Consider the following 17,815-nt stretch of genomic DNA (forward strand, 5'->3'; position numbering starts at 1 on the left):
GGGGAAATAGAATAGATTTTGTGGGGGAACTGGAGGTAGGTAGAGATGGGAATGGGAAGGATAAGGTTTAGGGGTAGGAATGGAGGAAGGCTGTGTCAGGAGAGACAACTGGAATTGGGGGAATTTGAGGGATGGTGTGGGAGTTACTCTTATAAATGACACATTGCCTTCTTTTTCATGTGCTATGAGAGGCTACATTAGTATTTGTGTATCTAACAGATTTGTTATCAATATTAATTTGATAGAACGATTGTTGTTCCTGGGGAAGACATGAACAAGGTCTATCCCTCCTCTTAAGGTCTCAATGACAAATCAAGGTACAAGTTCACCAATGTTCACTCTGGGGAACAGATTACTTTATTGTTATTATTTAGGGAGCATTGATAAGGGATTACTTACTGGAGTGTGGGTATTCCTCCTGCAAAAAGGTTACTCTGGAAAGTCTATATCCAGCAGGAATGGTGACTTTCTCATAGCCACATAAATGTGAACTACATTTGCTCATCTTCCTCAGTTTATATGCCCTTCTATATACTCCTTCCTGAAACCTACCGCAGTTAGGGTAGAGTTGCATACAACAGGAGGTATGGAGCTGCTGGGTGCTCAAGTGACCCTCTCCACCACCCTCTATGATGGATATAAATGGTCACCAAATCCAACTGGGATGACCTTTTACATGTGAGCACAGCCAAATGTCAAGATAGTGGTTATTTGGCTCAGAGGATAGTACCATTTAACAGCCACTTTCTTCCTGGTAGAACAGACTCTGTTAGTTTTAGCTTTAGTTGGACACTTTAGTGTAGTGTCCATGTAGTTTCTTCATTTATAATTGGTATTTTCAATGTCTGTCAGTGTCTTGGTAGCTTAGGATGCAGGGTTTATAGGTAGTGGTATTGTAGACGGAACACAGATTTTTAAGTGGTGTTGCTCTTTGTGGTTCTGAAACCAGGAATATTGAGCAATACTCACATAAGCATCATTCAGTGTAGCAACACAATAGTATGACCCATCCAGCCTAAGCTATTGAGACAATCATAGTCACCAACACTGATCACAGTATTCTAGTTCCTGAATATTTCATAGAGTTGAGCCCCAGCTATGCCCAGATATGGTTACGTTAGTCTTGAGATGTGTGTGGGTGACTTCATATCTTAAACTCAGTTTTCACATCTATAAAAGAATAAATATATAATCAGAGTGCTGTTACAATCTTGGGATATATAGAGATAGAGATAATATAACCCTCAAATCACAGAACAAAGGGTATACTGATGTCACCAGAATCTGCTTATCATCATACTAGTAGTCAAGAATGTTAGACATAGCTATGAAAATAGAGTACATTGCTTCTAGCGCAGAAAAACTTTTGAATATCTGTTTAAAATGTCAAGTAAGGTTTGCTTGGTACCTTCTTTTTCTTTAGTGCTTTAGAATAATTAAAATTTAGGAAGAATTAAGATATATAATTTCTTACATTTTAAATTAATGCCATAAAATAGGATATGGAATGATAGGTAAAACTGACTGCTGGACATGGTAGAAAAGAGAGGATTTCCTAATTTCTGAATAGAACACAAAAAGTTTATAATTCAAAACCATTATATATTTTCTTTTTAAAAAATATTTTATGAATTCCTTGAGAATTTCACATAATTTATTTTGAACATATTCTGCCACTTCTATTCCTCATCTTAACACCCCTCAACCTTCTATCCCTTCACACTAAACTTTGAGTTTCCTTCTTTTTTTTTTTTTTCCATTCTGTGTTTAGTCAACGTTGTGTTGCTCAGTCTTGGCACTGGGTCCTCTTCTTGTGTGTAGTCAGCCTATCAGGGGTAACTTGACGAAAGAAAATTTCCTTCTCCCAGGAGTTATAAAATGCTAATAGCTCCCTAGATAACGGTGAGATTATCTCTTCCTTTTTCTATGCTGTGATTTTTGTCTTACTGGAATTTGTGCAAGATTTGTGCATGCTGTCACAATCACTATGAGCTCACATTTGCGTCTGCTGTAACTTCTTGTGCTTGATAAGCTGAAGAGGTAGTTACCTTGCCATGATGGGTTCTTTCCTGTATTCATCATATCAGTGGGTAAATATGAGTTTACCTTCTAAGGCATCAAAGCAAAATAAGTCAGAATGAGTCATCATGATTTTGAGATACTTAGTCGGCGGCTTGATCTGACTAAAGCAATTTTAAATTTTGCCTGATTTACTCTTCCTGGAGACATGGTAATTTTTTAATTTTTTAACTGGAAGAAAAAAACGGACGTGACCAAGATGCCTAGACAGTAACATAAGGACTATAGGAGGTCTACCAAGGAAAGCCAGAGACATGAAGGAGAGCCATCCTAATAGAGAGGCTATATGTGCTGTGGGTCACAGAGTTAAAGGAGCAGGGTGAGCTAAGCCTTCTAAAGACCAGCAAATTTCACTGTTAGTCCCGCATGGCAGTCATGGGTCTTCAGGATCTGACACTTTACTTTCCTGCTAGATTTTGATCTTACTTTAGCCAGATCATTCCTAGCAATGCCCAGATTCTCTCATTTTGGAATGAGAATTTCCGTGCCACTGTGTGCTGGAAATAGGTAACTCGCTTTTGAATTTAGGAGATTTCCTTGATTTTTCAAATGAGATTTAGATGTTGAACTATTTAACTGTCTGAACCGTTAACGACTATGGAGGCTTTTGAAGATGTCTTTAATATTACATGAGATGATGATGAGACATTGAGGACCAGGGGATGGAAATTTATGATCTAAAGTGATGTGTTTAGCTGTAAAGTTGGCAGGGGTGGAGCTGTGGTGGTTAATCTCAGGTGTCATCTTTATCACCTGAGAGAAGAGGCATTATTCCAATTAGACTAATTAAGAAGGAATACCCACCCACTGTGTGTGGCGCTTTCCCTGGGTGGTACCCTAGGAAAAAGGAGACAAGGGAGTGAAAAGTGCCAGTCTCTGCTCCTTGACTGTAGATGCAATGAAACATTTACCTTAAACTATGGCTTCTATGATTTTTCTGCTATTATGGACTGTGATCTAAAACTTTGAGCTCAAATAAACTCTTTCTTTCTTAAATTGCTTTTTTAAGTGTACTTTTATCACAGCAATAGGAAAAGAAACTAAGGAAAAACCCTGAATGTGGGCCTTAATGGCTGTTTCACGAATCCTCCCTTCTCTCTTCCTACCCACAACCTTAGAGGTACAATTATTTTCCAGTTTTAGAATAATAGACTAGTTTTCCTGACTTAGGAATGAATCAGGGGAATATTTGGGAATGAGAGAGGAACTTCTATCTCATACTGAGCCATACATATTCTTGAAAAAGGGCAGAACGAAGACCTAGAAAAAAGTAAAAAACATAAAAAACATTCATCATGGCATTTGCAGTTACTTAATAAAAATACCAAAGGGTTTTGTCTAAGTAAGATGCTTATGAGGTTTTCCTCCTTTCCTTCCTTCCTTCCTTCCTTCCTTCCTTCCTTCCTTCCTTCCTTCCTTCCTTCCTTCCTTCCTTCCTTCCTTCCCTCCCTCCCTCCCTCCCTCCCTCCCTCCCTCCCTCCTTCCCTCCCTCCCTCCTTCCTTCCTTCCTTCCTCCCTCTCTTTTTCTTTCTTTCTTTCTTTTTTAGACAGGGTTTCTCTGTGTAACAGTCCTAGTTGCCCTGGAACTAGCTCTTGTAGACCAGGCTGGCCTTGAAGTCACAGAGATCCGCCTGCCTTTGCCTTGAGAGTGCTGGGGTTAAAGGTGTGTTCAGCCACCGCCTGGTTTGTGAGGCTTCCTTTACTCTGACTTGTAAGACAAGGTAGACTCATAAAATTTACATGTGCATAAAGTAATTTATGTTTTAATATGCAGTACATCTGTGGCCTAAGGCATGAATTATGTAATTTAAAGATAGTCATGCTAACCCTACCAAGTAAGATATAGCAAGTAGTGGAGCATATCAGGCATTTTGTTAAGTGCATTATATGCTACTCAGAATGATAGGAGGAATGTCATAGGAGCAACTCCATTTTAGGGACTTTGCCTATTGATGAAGAACCAGATCATCTCTTCCCTGACGACATTCTTACCCCTTTCCTCTTGTACACTTCCCTTCCTTGATATCAGCTTCTGGTCTTCAGAAGAACTTTCTAACAAGGACCCTCAGTGGAGGCTACACTGTGCTAAGTCTAAGGGAGGCAGTTTTCAATATCTTTTTGGTCCTTTATGTCATCGCTAGACTTACTCTTGGCCCTGTAACAAACATGCTTTCTGCTGGAGCTCTTTTTCCATCCTACTTCCACTTCCTGAGGACTCTGATTCTTGGTATAGATCTCAGTCCACCCAGCTTTTACCCACAGCCCCTCTCAGCCTTTCTGCCTGTGAGACATCTTCGACTTTTATGACACCCACCCACCTACAGAATCACTCTTTGCCAAGAACCCCACAGGCACCACATTTGCAAAGGATCCAGAATGTGCAACAGATGCAAAAGAACAGAACATCCACCCAACAAAGTCAAGACCAGATACCAACACCAAGAAACACTTCAAATATCATAAGCCTAGATGCTTAGATCTCAGTACAGAAATACAAACATGCACAGCCAAGTCAGCATACCTTCTTATAAAGCCTGAAACTCTATTACAATATAGTTACATTGAAATACTATATAGTTGAAGTATGTGACAAGGTCTTCAAATTAGAAATTATGAATATCTTCAAGGACCTTAAAGAGGAAATGAATAAATTTCTTAATGAAGTCTGTGTAAACACAAACTAAATTGAATAAAATAATGAAAACAATCCAAGACATAAAAATAGAATTTAACAAGGAAATAAAATAACTAAAGAAAATGCAATTTGGTATGAAAAATCTTACCAACACAGTATAAGACATAGAAGAGAGATTCTCAGGTATCAAAGACTGGGTAGAAGAGATGGATTGCTCAGTCAAACAAATGTTATGTCTAAAAGCACCTCGTTGTAGTAATATTTTATTTGTATTTTAATAAATAAGCCTTGCTCAAAGATCAAAATGCAAAGCTAAATCACTAGAGGTCAGGTAGTGGAGGCACACACCTTTAATCCCAGGACTCAGGAAACAGAAGCAGATGAATCTCTGTGATATCAAGCCTACCCTGGGCTACACAAGATCAATTCAAATATAGATTCTTGTGGTGGTGGCTCACACCTTTAATATAAGTGAATAGGGAGGTGGAGACAGGAGCAAAATGACTTGGCAAAAAGAAGAATATAGAGGGGAAGAGACAAGAACTCACTGGGGTGTGGAGTCTGAGGTTTGAAGAAGACAGTGCAGTCTAGGCAGCCTGAGGATCACTCCTTCAATATGAGCATTGGTAGAGGTAAAAGGACTCTCTAGTGGCTTACAGCTCTGCTTCTCTGATCTTCCGCTTTAACCCCTATATCTATCTATGTTTCTATTATTTGCGCTATATCTAGTACCCAATGTTTTGGGTACAAATTCACAAAAAAGCCATTTACCTGTTATTTTACAGCCACTGGCATAGGACAGAGCTATATGTAGTTGAAGTCACTGCCCTATCAGCCAGGATTTTCTTTCTCTCCTGGTGGGCTCTCTCTGAATGCCCTTCTTGGGCTTCTGACAAAAAAAAAAAAAAAAAAAGAGGTAGCCTTGAAATCCAGTCAGGCTTTTACTGTTCTACACAGCAGCAATAAGCCTCATATCATTATCATCCTATGTAGTTTTGGTAAGACAATTAGGAATTCTTTAAGGGAGGAATTAATTATAAGAGAGAGTTTCCCCCCCACATTAAAATGATGTGGGATTTCACTCTGTATTATTGATTAATAAAGAAACTGCTTTGGACTTATAGCAAGGCAGAACTTAGGTAGGCAGGAAAGGCTAGGCTTAATGCTGGAGAAAGAAGAGGGGAGTCAAGGAGAAACAATGGAGCTGCAACCAGAGTCAGTCATGCTTAAACTTTGCCGGTAAGACACTGCTATATGGCAATACACAGATGAATGGAGATGGGTTAAGTTAATATGTAAGAGTTATCCAATAAGAAACTAGAGCTAAAGGGTCAAGCAGTGACTTAATTAATATAGTTTCTGTGTGATTATTTTGGGACTGAGCAGCTGGGAACCAACAAGTGGCATCTCCTCCAACATGAAAATATGGGAAACACCATTAAATGGAGGGATTTGGGTCTCTATATGCTTGACAGTTTGAACATGGAATGATTAAATGAGAGGATAACTAATTTAGATGGGATTTATGTAATGTCAATTGTAAACTATGTCATTTTATCAGCTTTATCATTTTTGTCTTATGACTAAAGAATTGGTTAATTTGAGTGCTATGATACAGGTATTAGAAAAACTTAAAACCAGATCACAGAGATATTCAAATCCAAACAGAGAAATTAAATGGAAAACCAATTTCACGTTGCATTATAAAAATACAGAGGAACAGTAAGATTTTCAAACAACCAACCGTAATATATCCAATAACCTTATAGGAATTGCCACATGAAAGAGGCTCTGTAAGAGAACTAAATGGACTCCTGTGCCAGTGTTAGGTTTAAAGAAATTCAAAGAAGTAGTAGTTTCATATGTCATGCATTCATCTTTTCTGAAGCAAATGTTTGACTAGTGGTCAGTTTGTAATAGAATTATCCCTAAAGACTGGATAGACTTGGCTAATGCTGTTTAAGAGCTTGATCCACAATTACTATGGAGTACCTGGTTCAGAGGAGGGTCTAAGACTATTGAACAATGGAGTAAAGCTAGAGATATGGAAATATCCCAAGACTGACTTCTTGGAGAAGGAAATTATGCTACTATCTAAAGAGAATTCATATATATATATATATATATATATATATATATATATATATATATATGATGGTCACATCCTAGTTATATGCCATGAAGCTTTGAGTGCTTGGAAAATATTTGAAGAAGTAGGAAAGAAGATTGAGTCACTAACTAAAGTCATATAGGACCCCAAAGAAACCTTTACAAATTTCTTACATCAAAAGTAAATAGAATAATACTGAATTCAAAAACAAGACAAATAATAATTTAATCTCTGGGTTTTGAAAATGATAATTCTCAATGAAAAAGGATAATTAGTCTAGTGAAGGCAAGATCAGCACCTTTGGGGGACTGAATCTGATATAAAATTAGCATTGAATCTCATGACCAAGATGATACTTGGATAGGAGAGGTGATTTCCAGAGGTTTGATGAAAAATTAAAATGTCAAGTGTTTCAATTGTGGCAAATCAGGTCATCTCAAAAGGGTTTGTAAATAGGTTTCCCTAGAAACAATGTTTTTTTTTTCTAAGCCTAATCTATTCAGAATGCCCCTCTCTTCTGAATTATGTAGAAGGTGTGGCAAAGGCAGGCAGTGAACTAATGAATTTAGGTCAGCAAGGGATATTCAAGGTAATCCCTTGCTATGGGGAAACTCCTTGAGGGGCCTCTCACAGGCCCTTATGCCAAATCAAGTTCAATTATTTCCTGTCATCATAAACAAAATTCCTTCCCAGAGCTATTAAAGAAGCTAATGTTTATTGTAAGAAAGCATACTGCTCTGGAAAATAGAAGAGGTTTAGAAGAGAAAATAAAAAAATTCAGGAGAAATCATAAAGTGACTATTTTGGCAAACTTCTATAAATAAAAACTGAATTTGACAGTCTGGTATTCCTTTGCCTTATCTATTGCTTAAAGGATGACTTCTTATAGTTATAGTTTTAAAAGATTGTTTCTTCACTATACCTTTACAAGAAAAAGACAGAAAGATTTGCCTTCACAGTGGTTACTAATAATAATTTTCAGCCTGATAAGAGATATCAACAGAAAGTTCTCATACAGGGAATGTTAAATAACCCATCCCTGGGCCAATATTTGTGTGATAGCTGTTGGAAATGATATGTAAACAATTCTCTGAACCTATAGTTTATATGGACAACATTTTACTATCTAATTCAAATGTAGATACTTTAGAAAGAATGTTTAAAGGAGTAAAGGAAGCTTTGCCTTGTTGGGAATTACAAATTGTTCCTGAAAAATACAAAGAGGAGATTCTATTAATTGTTTAGGCTATAAAATAGGTTTACAAAGCACTAGACCCTAAAAGGTACAAATTAGGAGAGACTGATTACAGACTCTTCATGACTTCCTAAGATTGGTAGGAGACATTTATTTATGGCCCACTATTGGAATGAAACCTGATCTACAGATTAACTTAAACAAAACCTGAGTTGGTGGCAAAAATTTAAATAATCTCAGGAAATCATCACCCAAAGCTGAGAGAGAATTGACTTCGATTGAAGAGAAATTACAGAAGGCACATGTGGATTGCGTAGATCAAATCTTAACTACATTCTGGTCATAATACCTTTCAAACATTCCCATGCAGGAATTTTAAAGCAGAGGGAAAAATGATCTTAGAATAGATCTTTTAATCATACAAACCAAGTAAAAAATTAAAAATTTATGTGGAAAAGGCCTCTGAGTTAATTCTAAAAGGAAAATTGAGACTTTGTCAATTAGCAGGAATAGACACAGAAGAAATTATATTTCCTTTTAATAATGATGAAATTGACAAATTATGGGAAGAAAGTAAAGCCTGGCAAAAGACTTGTAGTAATTTTTTGGGTAAGATTAACAATTATCCCCAAAACAAAAGAATTCAACTTATAAAGAGAACTAGTTGGATCCTTCATCATGTTATATGAAACACACCAATAACTGGGACCCTACATTCTATGTTGATGCAAATAAATCAGGAAAGGCAGGATACAAATCAGAAAATTTAAATAAAGTGGATCAAAATCCTTATAATTCTATCCAAAAGGCAGAATTATATGCTATTCTCATGGTACTAAGTGATTTTAAGGAACCTCTTAACATAGTTACTGCTCCGCAGTATGCAGAAAGAGTTGTTTGCATTTTGAAACCATGAAATTTACACCAGATGATACAGAATTGACTTTATTATTTATTCAGGAACAAGATACAATCAGGAATAGGAATCATCTTATATGCAAAACACATCCAATCCTATATGGGCCCGCCAGGTCCTCTAACACAAGGTCATGTGGAAATCAGTTAATTATTGATTGGAAATGGGCTGATAACCTCAAAATTTCATTAAAACATCATGCCAATAGCAAATGTTTGAAAATATCTTTTCCATCATATGACACAAGCCAAGGAAATTGTTAGGAAATGTCCTACTAATTCTTTTTTTAATTAATTTATTTTTTATTGAAAATTTACACCTCCTTCCCTCCTCTCACTTCCTTCCCCTTCCCCCACTTCCCCTCCTTCTCCCTCTCTAGTCCAAGGAGCAGTCAGGGTTCCCTACCCTATAGGAAGTACAAGGTCCTCCCTGTTTTCCCCAGGTCCAGGAAGGTGAGCATCCGAACAGATTAGGCTCCTACAAAGCCCATCCATGCAGTAGAATTAAAACCCAGCGCCATTGTCCTTGGCTTCTCCATCAGCATCCACTGTCAGCCACATTCAGAGAGTCCAGTTTGATCACATGCTCCATCAGTTCCAATCCAACTGGTCTTGGTGATCTCCCCTTAGATCAGTCCTGCCGTCTCAGTGGGTGGACGCACCCCTAGCGGTCCTGACTTCCTTGCTCATGTTCTCCCTCCTTCTGCTCTTCATATGGACCTTGGGAACTCAGTCCAGTGCTCCAATGTGGGTCTCTGTCTCTATCTCCATCTATCGCCAGATGAAGGTTCCCTCTGGATGGAACTCCTCAGCACTGACCCTACTAGTTCTTTATACAACCAAACATCACTACCTGCAGAAAGAAACACAAATGGTACTGAAAGAAGTGAAATCTGGCAGATGGATGTGTTCCATTTCATAGAATTTGGAAAACTAAAATATGGACACCACACCATTTTCAGTGGGCAACTGCTTTGAGTTCAGAAAAGCCTGATTCTGTAATCACATGATTGCTAGAAGTTATAGCCATCAGGCTATACCTGTACAAATAAAGACAGACACTGCTCCAGCATATGTCCCTTTAAAATGAAACAATTTATTGCTTATTATAATATAAAGCATATTATAGGTATACTACACAATTCTACAGGATAGGCAGTTATAGAAAGATTAGATCAAACTCTGAAGGATACGTTAAATAAAAAGAAAGGGATGATAAAGACCCCCAGAAATAGATTGCATAATGCATTGTTAACTTTGAATTTTCTACATGCTAATGAGAAAAAACCAACAGAGAGACACTGGAAAGTAGAAAAAAACTAGAAAATTAAATCAACTGATATACTGTGAAGAAGTAATGACCTCAGAATGGAAACCAGTACATGTGTTATGTTGGGGAAGGGGTTTTGCTCTTGTTTCCACAGGAGAAGAAAAGCTATGATACGATAAAAAATAAAATTTCCATGTGAACAAGACATACCCCTTAACTAGAAGAGATGATAGTTCATCAAGCAGCATGGCTGTTTAATCTAAACTAACCTATAAAACTAAAAAATGCTTTTTATTTTGTCAGATATTCAGATATAGCTCTCTAAAAGGGAATCTCCTCAAAATTAGGGTTAGGGAAAGGTTTTCTTTCTTTTCAGGAGAATAAAGGTATGCAGCTAAAGAATCTGAAGACTTCTGGACAAATGATACATCTGGAAAAAAAAGATAAATCATCCAGAAGAAATGTCCCCAAAAAGAATAAATTGACCTATTAGTTATCACATTTCCAAGATGATAAATTTTTTATAAATCTTTCTAAATGTTTGTTTCTTCTCTACAGACATATTAATGCAAATGGTCTTTATATTTTTGTCCCAGTCCAGTTAAAGATTAAAGCTGACATTGAAGTTGGAGTGTGGTTTTCTCCTTCTTTAACTTAAGCATGCTTATTAAAGTAAAATCCAAAATCTCTTTCTCATATCAGAAGAGCCACCTGATATGGGGACAGTAGAATAACGAATATTTAAGAACTATTTTATTGTCACTCATCTTATTATCCTTTAGTTTTATATTGACTAACAACTTTTCTTAAGGTATAAATTTTATAAGATGAATATATATACATACATTATATATATATATATTTAAACTTTTTGTAATATATTAATGGTCATATAGAGTACTAACGATCCTAGAAAAAGATTTTGGTTCTTTCCCATCTTGCAAGATGGCGGACAAAAAAGCCAAGAAGCCTGAAACAAAAGAGAAGAAACCTGCAGCCAAGAAGGCTGGCCGTGATGCCACTGCGGCTTGTGCAGTCAAAAAGGATGACCCTAAGGCTAAAAAGACCAACAAGGGGTAGCCCCATCGCAACGGAAATCCAGTCCTTGTTAGAGGGATTGGCAGGTACTCCCTATCTGCTATGTATTCCAGAAAGGCCATGTACAAAAGGAAATACTCAGCTGCAAAAACCAAGGTTGAAAAGAAGAAGAAAAAGGAGAAGGTCCTTACTACTGTCACAAAACCAGTGGGTGGTGGCAAGAATGGTGGTACCCAGGTGGTTAACCTTCGGAAAAAAATACCCATGTATTAGCCTACGGAAGATGTGCCTCGGAAGCTGCTGAGCCATGGCAAAAAAGCCCTTCAGTCAGCACGTGAGACGCCTGCGTGCCACCATCACTCTTGGGACCATCTCATCATCCTCACCGGGCGCCACAGGGGCAAGAGAGTGGTTTTTCTGAAGCAGCTGGACAGTGGTTTATTGCTTGTGACAGGACCTCTCACCCACAGCAGAGTTCCTCTGGGAAAAACACATCAGAAGTTTGTCATCGCCACCTCTACAAAAGTTGTTACCAGCACAGTTAAAATTCCCAAACACCTGACTGATGCTTACTTCAAGAAAAAGCAGCCGCACAATCCCAGGCACCAGGAGGGCGAGATCTTCAACAAGAAAAGGAGAAATATGAGATTACAGAGCAGCGCAAGGCTGATCAGAAAACCGTGGACTTGCAGATTCTGCCAAAGATCTGCCAAAGATCAAAGCTGTTCCTACACTACCAGTTCTCTATGAGAAACGGATGTATCCTCACTAACTGCTTTTCTAAACTGCTAACAACCTAATTAAACAGCTTCATGTGTTTCAAAAAAAAAAAAAAAAGAAAGAAAGAAAGAAAAGAAAGAAATAGAAATATCTTAGAGCCACCATGCTGGCAGAACCTGTAAATTTATCTATCAGCCGCCCCTAACACTGACATCCGGTAGGACTTTTAAACTTAGAAAGCATGGCCTGTGACCAGGCAGAACGCGGAATGAGGAACGGGCACCGCCTGGTCCCTAGTACAGCAGGAAGGCTGGCAGAGGGAGGGAGCATGCCCTTCACCCTCCCACGAGGTCGGCTTCAGGTAGGAGCTGACAGACAGGCTGGAAAAAGGGTAGACTCAGAGCACTACAGTCTCAGGACAGTTAAAGGTCTGTAAAAATAAATAAGCAGGTTAAATATGCTTCCTTTTTTCCATCTCACAATTTTGCTTCTTTAGCAAAAATCTACTGCTCATAGGTGTGTGGATAGATAACAGTTCCTTTGGTCCTCATATCTGTTTTATGCCAACAGCAAGCTGTTTTCAGTACTCTGGCTCTGTAGTGAAGTTTAAAGTCAGAGATTGTGATGCTTCCAGAAGTTCTGTGATTGTACTGGATTTTAGGATTATTTAGGCTCTCCTGAGTTTTTGCTTTCCTTATGAAGTTGAGGATTGTTCTTTCGAGGTCTGTAAGGAATTATGCTGTAATTTTAATGGGTATTTGCATTGAATAGGTAGATTGTTTTTAATAAATTTGGCATTTGTTATGTTGATTCTAACTTCCCAAGAGAAGAGGTGATCTTTCCATTTTCTCATGTCTTTAGTTTCTTTCTTCAAAGATTTAAAGTTCTTGCCATATGGGTTTTTCCACTTGTTTAGTTAGAGTTACTCCAAGATGTTTTATGGTATTTGCAGCTGTTTGTAAAGGGTGATATTTCTCTGATTTCTCTCTCAGCTCATTTATCATCTTTGTAAAAGAGGAGCATTTAGTCTGTTTTCAGGTTCTGGCTATGACAAAATAATTCTGCTATGAACATAGTTGAGCACATGTCCTTATGATATGGTTGAACATCTTTTGTATATAGGCCAAAAAGTGGTATTGCTGAGTCTTAAGGTAGTTTATTGCCTAATTTTTTGAGAAATTGCCATACTGATATCCGATGTGGCTGTGCCAGCTTGCATTCTCATCGGCTATGGAGGAGTTTTTTTCTTTATCCCACAGTTTCTTCAGCATAAATTGTCAGCAGTGTTTTTGATATTGGCAATTCTTACAGAAATAAGATGGAATCTCAGAGTTGTTTTGATTTGCATTTCTCTAATGGTTAAGGATGTTAAGCATTTTTTAAATGTCTTTCAGTCATTTTAAGTTTATCTGTTGAGAGTTTTTGGTTTAGGTCTGTACCATATATTTACTGGATTGTTTATTATTTTAATGACTAATTTCCTGAGTTCTTTGTATGTTTTTGGAGTGGATTAGTGTTTAGTAAAGATTGTTCCCCATTCTATAGGCTGATGTTTTGTCGTGTTGACTATGTCCTTTGCTATACAGAAGCTTCTCAGTTTTAGGAGATCTCATTTATTAACTGTTTCTCTCAATGTCTGTACCACTGGGGTTGTATTTGAGAAGTGCCAGTGCATTCAGGTGTACTTATAACTTTTTCTTCTGTGAGGTTCAGTATTGTGGGTTTTAGGTTGAGGCCTTGAATTCATTTGAATTTCAGTTTTGTGCACAGTGATAAATCTACTTTCATTCTCTACATGTTAATATCCAGTTATGCCAGTATTATTAGTTGAATATGCTTCCTTTCTTCCATTTTCCTATCAGCTAGGCAGACTTGCACCGTAAAAGGAGGATAACTTACAAGCTTTCAATTAGTTATACAATGGTTAAGGTCTTAATTATAATATTTTTATGGGAGACTTTTAGACACTGAGTAAAATTCTTAAAGGGAACAATGAGTCAAATTCCAGTAGACAGCTTATAGAAGCTGCCAAACAGGTACTCAAGAAGGTAGACTATATATCAGCAGTTAGAGTATATAATCAGCAAGTACTTAATATTAATTTTGATTCAGCCTTAGCAAGCATGTATATTAAATTTAAAATTTAATCCTACAGCAGTTTTATGGGAAAACGTTCGCTTTTTATGGCTGCCTCTTCCCATTTTGCCAGTTTGGATATTAAACTCTTAATTTAAAGCAGTAACTTGTTTTGCTCAGAGGAGCAGGATGGAATCTAGCAGGGAATTGACTATGATCAAAGTTTCTTATACTAAGCAGTAGATTAACTGATAATTTTAAAATAGTGATTCTTGGACAATTATGTTGGCTCAATTTAAAGGCCAGAGTCATAATTTTTCCCAGCTTATCATTGCTGTTATTTACACAAATATATTTTGCTAAGGTTATAGGTAAAGATCCATTAAAGGATGTTATGCTAAATTTTACAAATGGCTTTTCCAATGGAAGAATTGCATATGTGGTTAAAAATGAAAAGGAATTGTGGAGTGTGCCATGGCTCCATAAACACAACTTAAAAGGATAAAAGTTACAGACAGATCTGCTCCAGACAGATCTGGCATGGTGACACCAAGATGATCTTGTTAAGGCAAGGTGAAAAAGTCCTTGCAATGATTAGGAAAAAAACCCCAGCCCTATATTAGTTTGGGGTCGAGGATGTGTTTGTGATTTTTTTCAAAAAAAACAAAATAAAGCTGAATGAGATGAGTGCATGTACAGAAAAGGAGTGGCAGTCCTGATGATATCGTAGCTGATATCACCCCCATACAGGAGTCAGAATGAAAGGAGTTGGAGAGGAGTCCATGGTCTAGCCTTGCCTGCCACCACAGAGAGAAGTTTCTGATCTTCAGGACTTGCTGGGCCACTCTGCATTGCAGGGTGCCATGCTGCACCGAGAGACAGATGCTGAGCTGTTTCCAGACACTTGGGACACACACAGTCACAGAGGCCCTGCTGCACTGACTGCAAAGACTACAACTTGCTTGCAGTCTGAATCCTGTTTGCTTTGGAGCTGGATTAGAAATGCAGACTGAACATTTGAATGTTTTAATCTTTAGAACACAGAACTCATTTTGATGAAAATATTGTACCTGAGAGCTAAGACTTAAACTTTTCCCTCAGGGAAAGAAAGAGTCAAAATAAGGAATGACTGAAACCCCTCTTCACTTAAGAGGGGGGCAACCTGAGGATTTAACTGCTGCTCAGAGACTGGAACTGGTAACTGATAACAGCAATGTCATTGTACTCTCACCCATCAGGAAAAAAAAATTTTCTTGTCTTTTGATTAATATGGATTTAATAAAATTGTGATATGTCAAATTGTGGATTTAAAGTTAATTTCCATTCTAGAATTATGGTATTTACCTGATAATGGTTGTAACTGCTTGTAAGATGTTGAGAAAAGTTTGACACACCCTGGAAGTGTTTGGATTTAATGCCTGTGCTAAGAGTTCTAGATTTTGATACAGTATAAAATTATTGGGAGCTCACCAAGGCCAGCTGGACTGTGACTGAAAAAGCATGGGATAAAACCGGACTCTCTGAACATGGCAGACAATGAGAGCTGATGAGAGGCCAAGGACAATGGCACGGGGTTTTGATCCTACTTCATGTTCTGGCTTTGTGGGAGCCTAGACAGTTTGGATGTTCACCTTCCTAGACCTGGATGGAGTGGGGAGGACCTTGGACTTTCCACAGGGCAGGGAACCCTGACTGCTCTTGGGGCTGGAGAGGGAGGAGAAGAGGAGTGGGGGGAGGAGAAGAGGGGCGGGAGGAGGGGGAGGGAAATGGGAGGCAGGGAGGAGGCGGAAAATCTTTTTCAAAAAAAAAAAAAAGAGGTGCTCTAGACCAGCTGAAGAAACATTTTCAACTCAGGTGATCCTCCTCTCATTTAAATAGGAGACTATAGTCTTTAGTAACATGATTATTTATAAAACATCACCGTCTCTCCTGACTAGAAAGTATGGCTCCAAGATACAGAGCCCAAAAGTTTCTCTCCTTTAATCTCTTTTGTTAACAGAGGTTAGCAGTCAAAGATGGGTTTGAAGCTTCTTCTTCCAAGATGCCTAAGACAGGAACTCGCATGTTTAGAATGCCTGTTTTAATGACAGGTTAGTCTTGGGAAGTTAAGGAGTCTTTGCTCAAGACATACATAATAATCTGTCCTGTTGTAGAAGCACAGGTTTTATTAAAATTAATAAGAGAAAGTGGATTGTCGGGGATGGATTATACAAGCCCATATTTCTACATTGTATGGCAGTCAAAATTCTGACTGACCTGGCAAGACACAGTTTGCACCTTCCACACAGAAGGTGTTTATGTAGCCTTTGATAGTGAGACAACCTGATGCCACCCAAAACAAATCAGGATTGGCTAATGCTGTTCTGCTCTTCTATTGTAATTCAGGAGGTCACCTGGGGAAGAGGTGATTTTTAGTCTACATGACAGAGAATGCATAGGTGTGAGGTGTGGACTTGACCAAAGTCATTCTCCCAGCCACCTAGGAAAGAGAATGCTAATGAACTTTTCCCTCAGTTTCTTATTTGGTATAAAAGCTGTTTGGATAATAAATCCAGATGATTTTTAGGATGTGAATTCAGGATTTCATGAAGGCTCACTGAAAGTTCCCTCCCAATAAAGTCCTGTGAATTGTGTTTTTCATTCCCACACCTCCACTCTGGTACAAGAAATAATTTATGTCAGGGCTAGACCCTGACAGATGCCCATATTTCCAAGATGTGAGGTATGTGGTTTTTGGTCTTTCATTGTATATTTGTCATTGTTTAGGATGACTGGTTACAAGTTGTTACTGTTAATGGTCATGAAAACAGCTAAACAAAGGAAGTTATATTCAAGGTTCTTGTTTTGAATGAAAAATGGGGATAGAGGTATGATTAGATAAAAGGGTAGATTGCTAAATCTACTCTGGAAAAAAGATATAGAATTATAAGATAACCGGGTATATTAATAAGTCTACTCTGAAAAGAAACAAGGAAGGATATAGATACGATAAGATAAAAAAGTAGATTATTAAATTTACTTTTAAAAAGAAATTACTAGTTTTAAATGTTTTACATTGGAATAGACTTTTGTATATTGTATACAAATTTTGTATGTTGATACAAATTTGAGATTAATTTTGTTACTATGCATAATTTATACTCTTATTCAACTCATTTAACAATGTAATGCAAATTTCTAGTCCTTGAGAATTATTACCAACTGTTTAGGATAATAAAGAAATGCAGGTTAGTAAGTAGTTAATCACCTATTACAATCAAACTTGTAGTCACATTAGGTATGACTAATATATATTTTAGATATATTTTAGATAGACTTAAAATACTTCAGAGATTTACAGAATATGGCATTTAAGATGTTTAATAACATGGGCTCTATTTTTATGACAATGAGACATGTCTGCTTCTGCCAACAGCAATCTAATTCAGAGAAGATAATGGGCATCAAAAAAGCTTCACGTGGAGTTTATTTTTTTGTGGCAAAAGTAAGCCACTAGGGAAGAAAATGCCCTTGCCTACTGCTGACAGTATTCTGTCCTAACCAGATAAACAGAACACACAGAAAGAAATGACTGTCAAACATTGTCAAGACAAGAGGGACAGCCCTTCAGAACGTCTTGCTTCACAGAGAAGTCTGTTGGATATGCTAAGCCTGTATGCTAAAGATGCAACCCAGTGCTGTGAGAGGAACCTTGGGTGACTGTCCAGGCAGTCAGGTGTTTTTGTCATTTCTCACATTCTTTTGGAAGTTGCTTCTCCCACTTCCTGCTTACTAGTT

General features: G+C 37.7%; 1 pseudogene; it reads left to right on the forward strand.

Moving 5' to 3' along the window:
• The first annotated feature begins 11,149 nt into the window (after nt 1-11,149).
• On the forward strand, nt 11,150-12,026 carry LOC130870200 (60S ribosomal protein L6-like; annotated as a pseudogene).
• Nucleotides 12,027-17,815: the final 5,789 nt, after the last annotated feature.

The sequence above is a fragment of the Chionomys nivalis genome, chromosome 2 (genome assembly GCF_950005125.1).
Source record: "Chionomys nivalis chromosome 2, mChiNiv1.1, whole genome shotgun sequence".
In the NCBI taxonomy this organism is placed as follows: Eukaryota; Metazoa; Chordata; class Mammalia; order Rodentia; family Cricetidae; genus Chionomys; species Chionomys nivalis.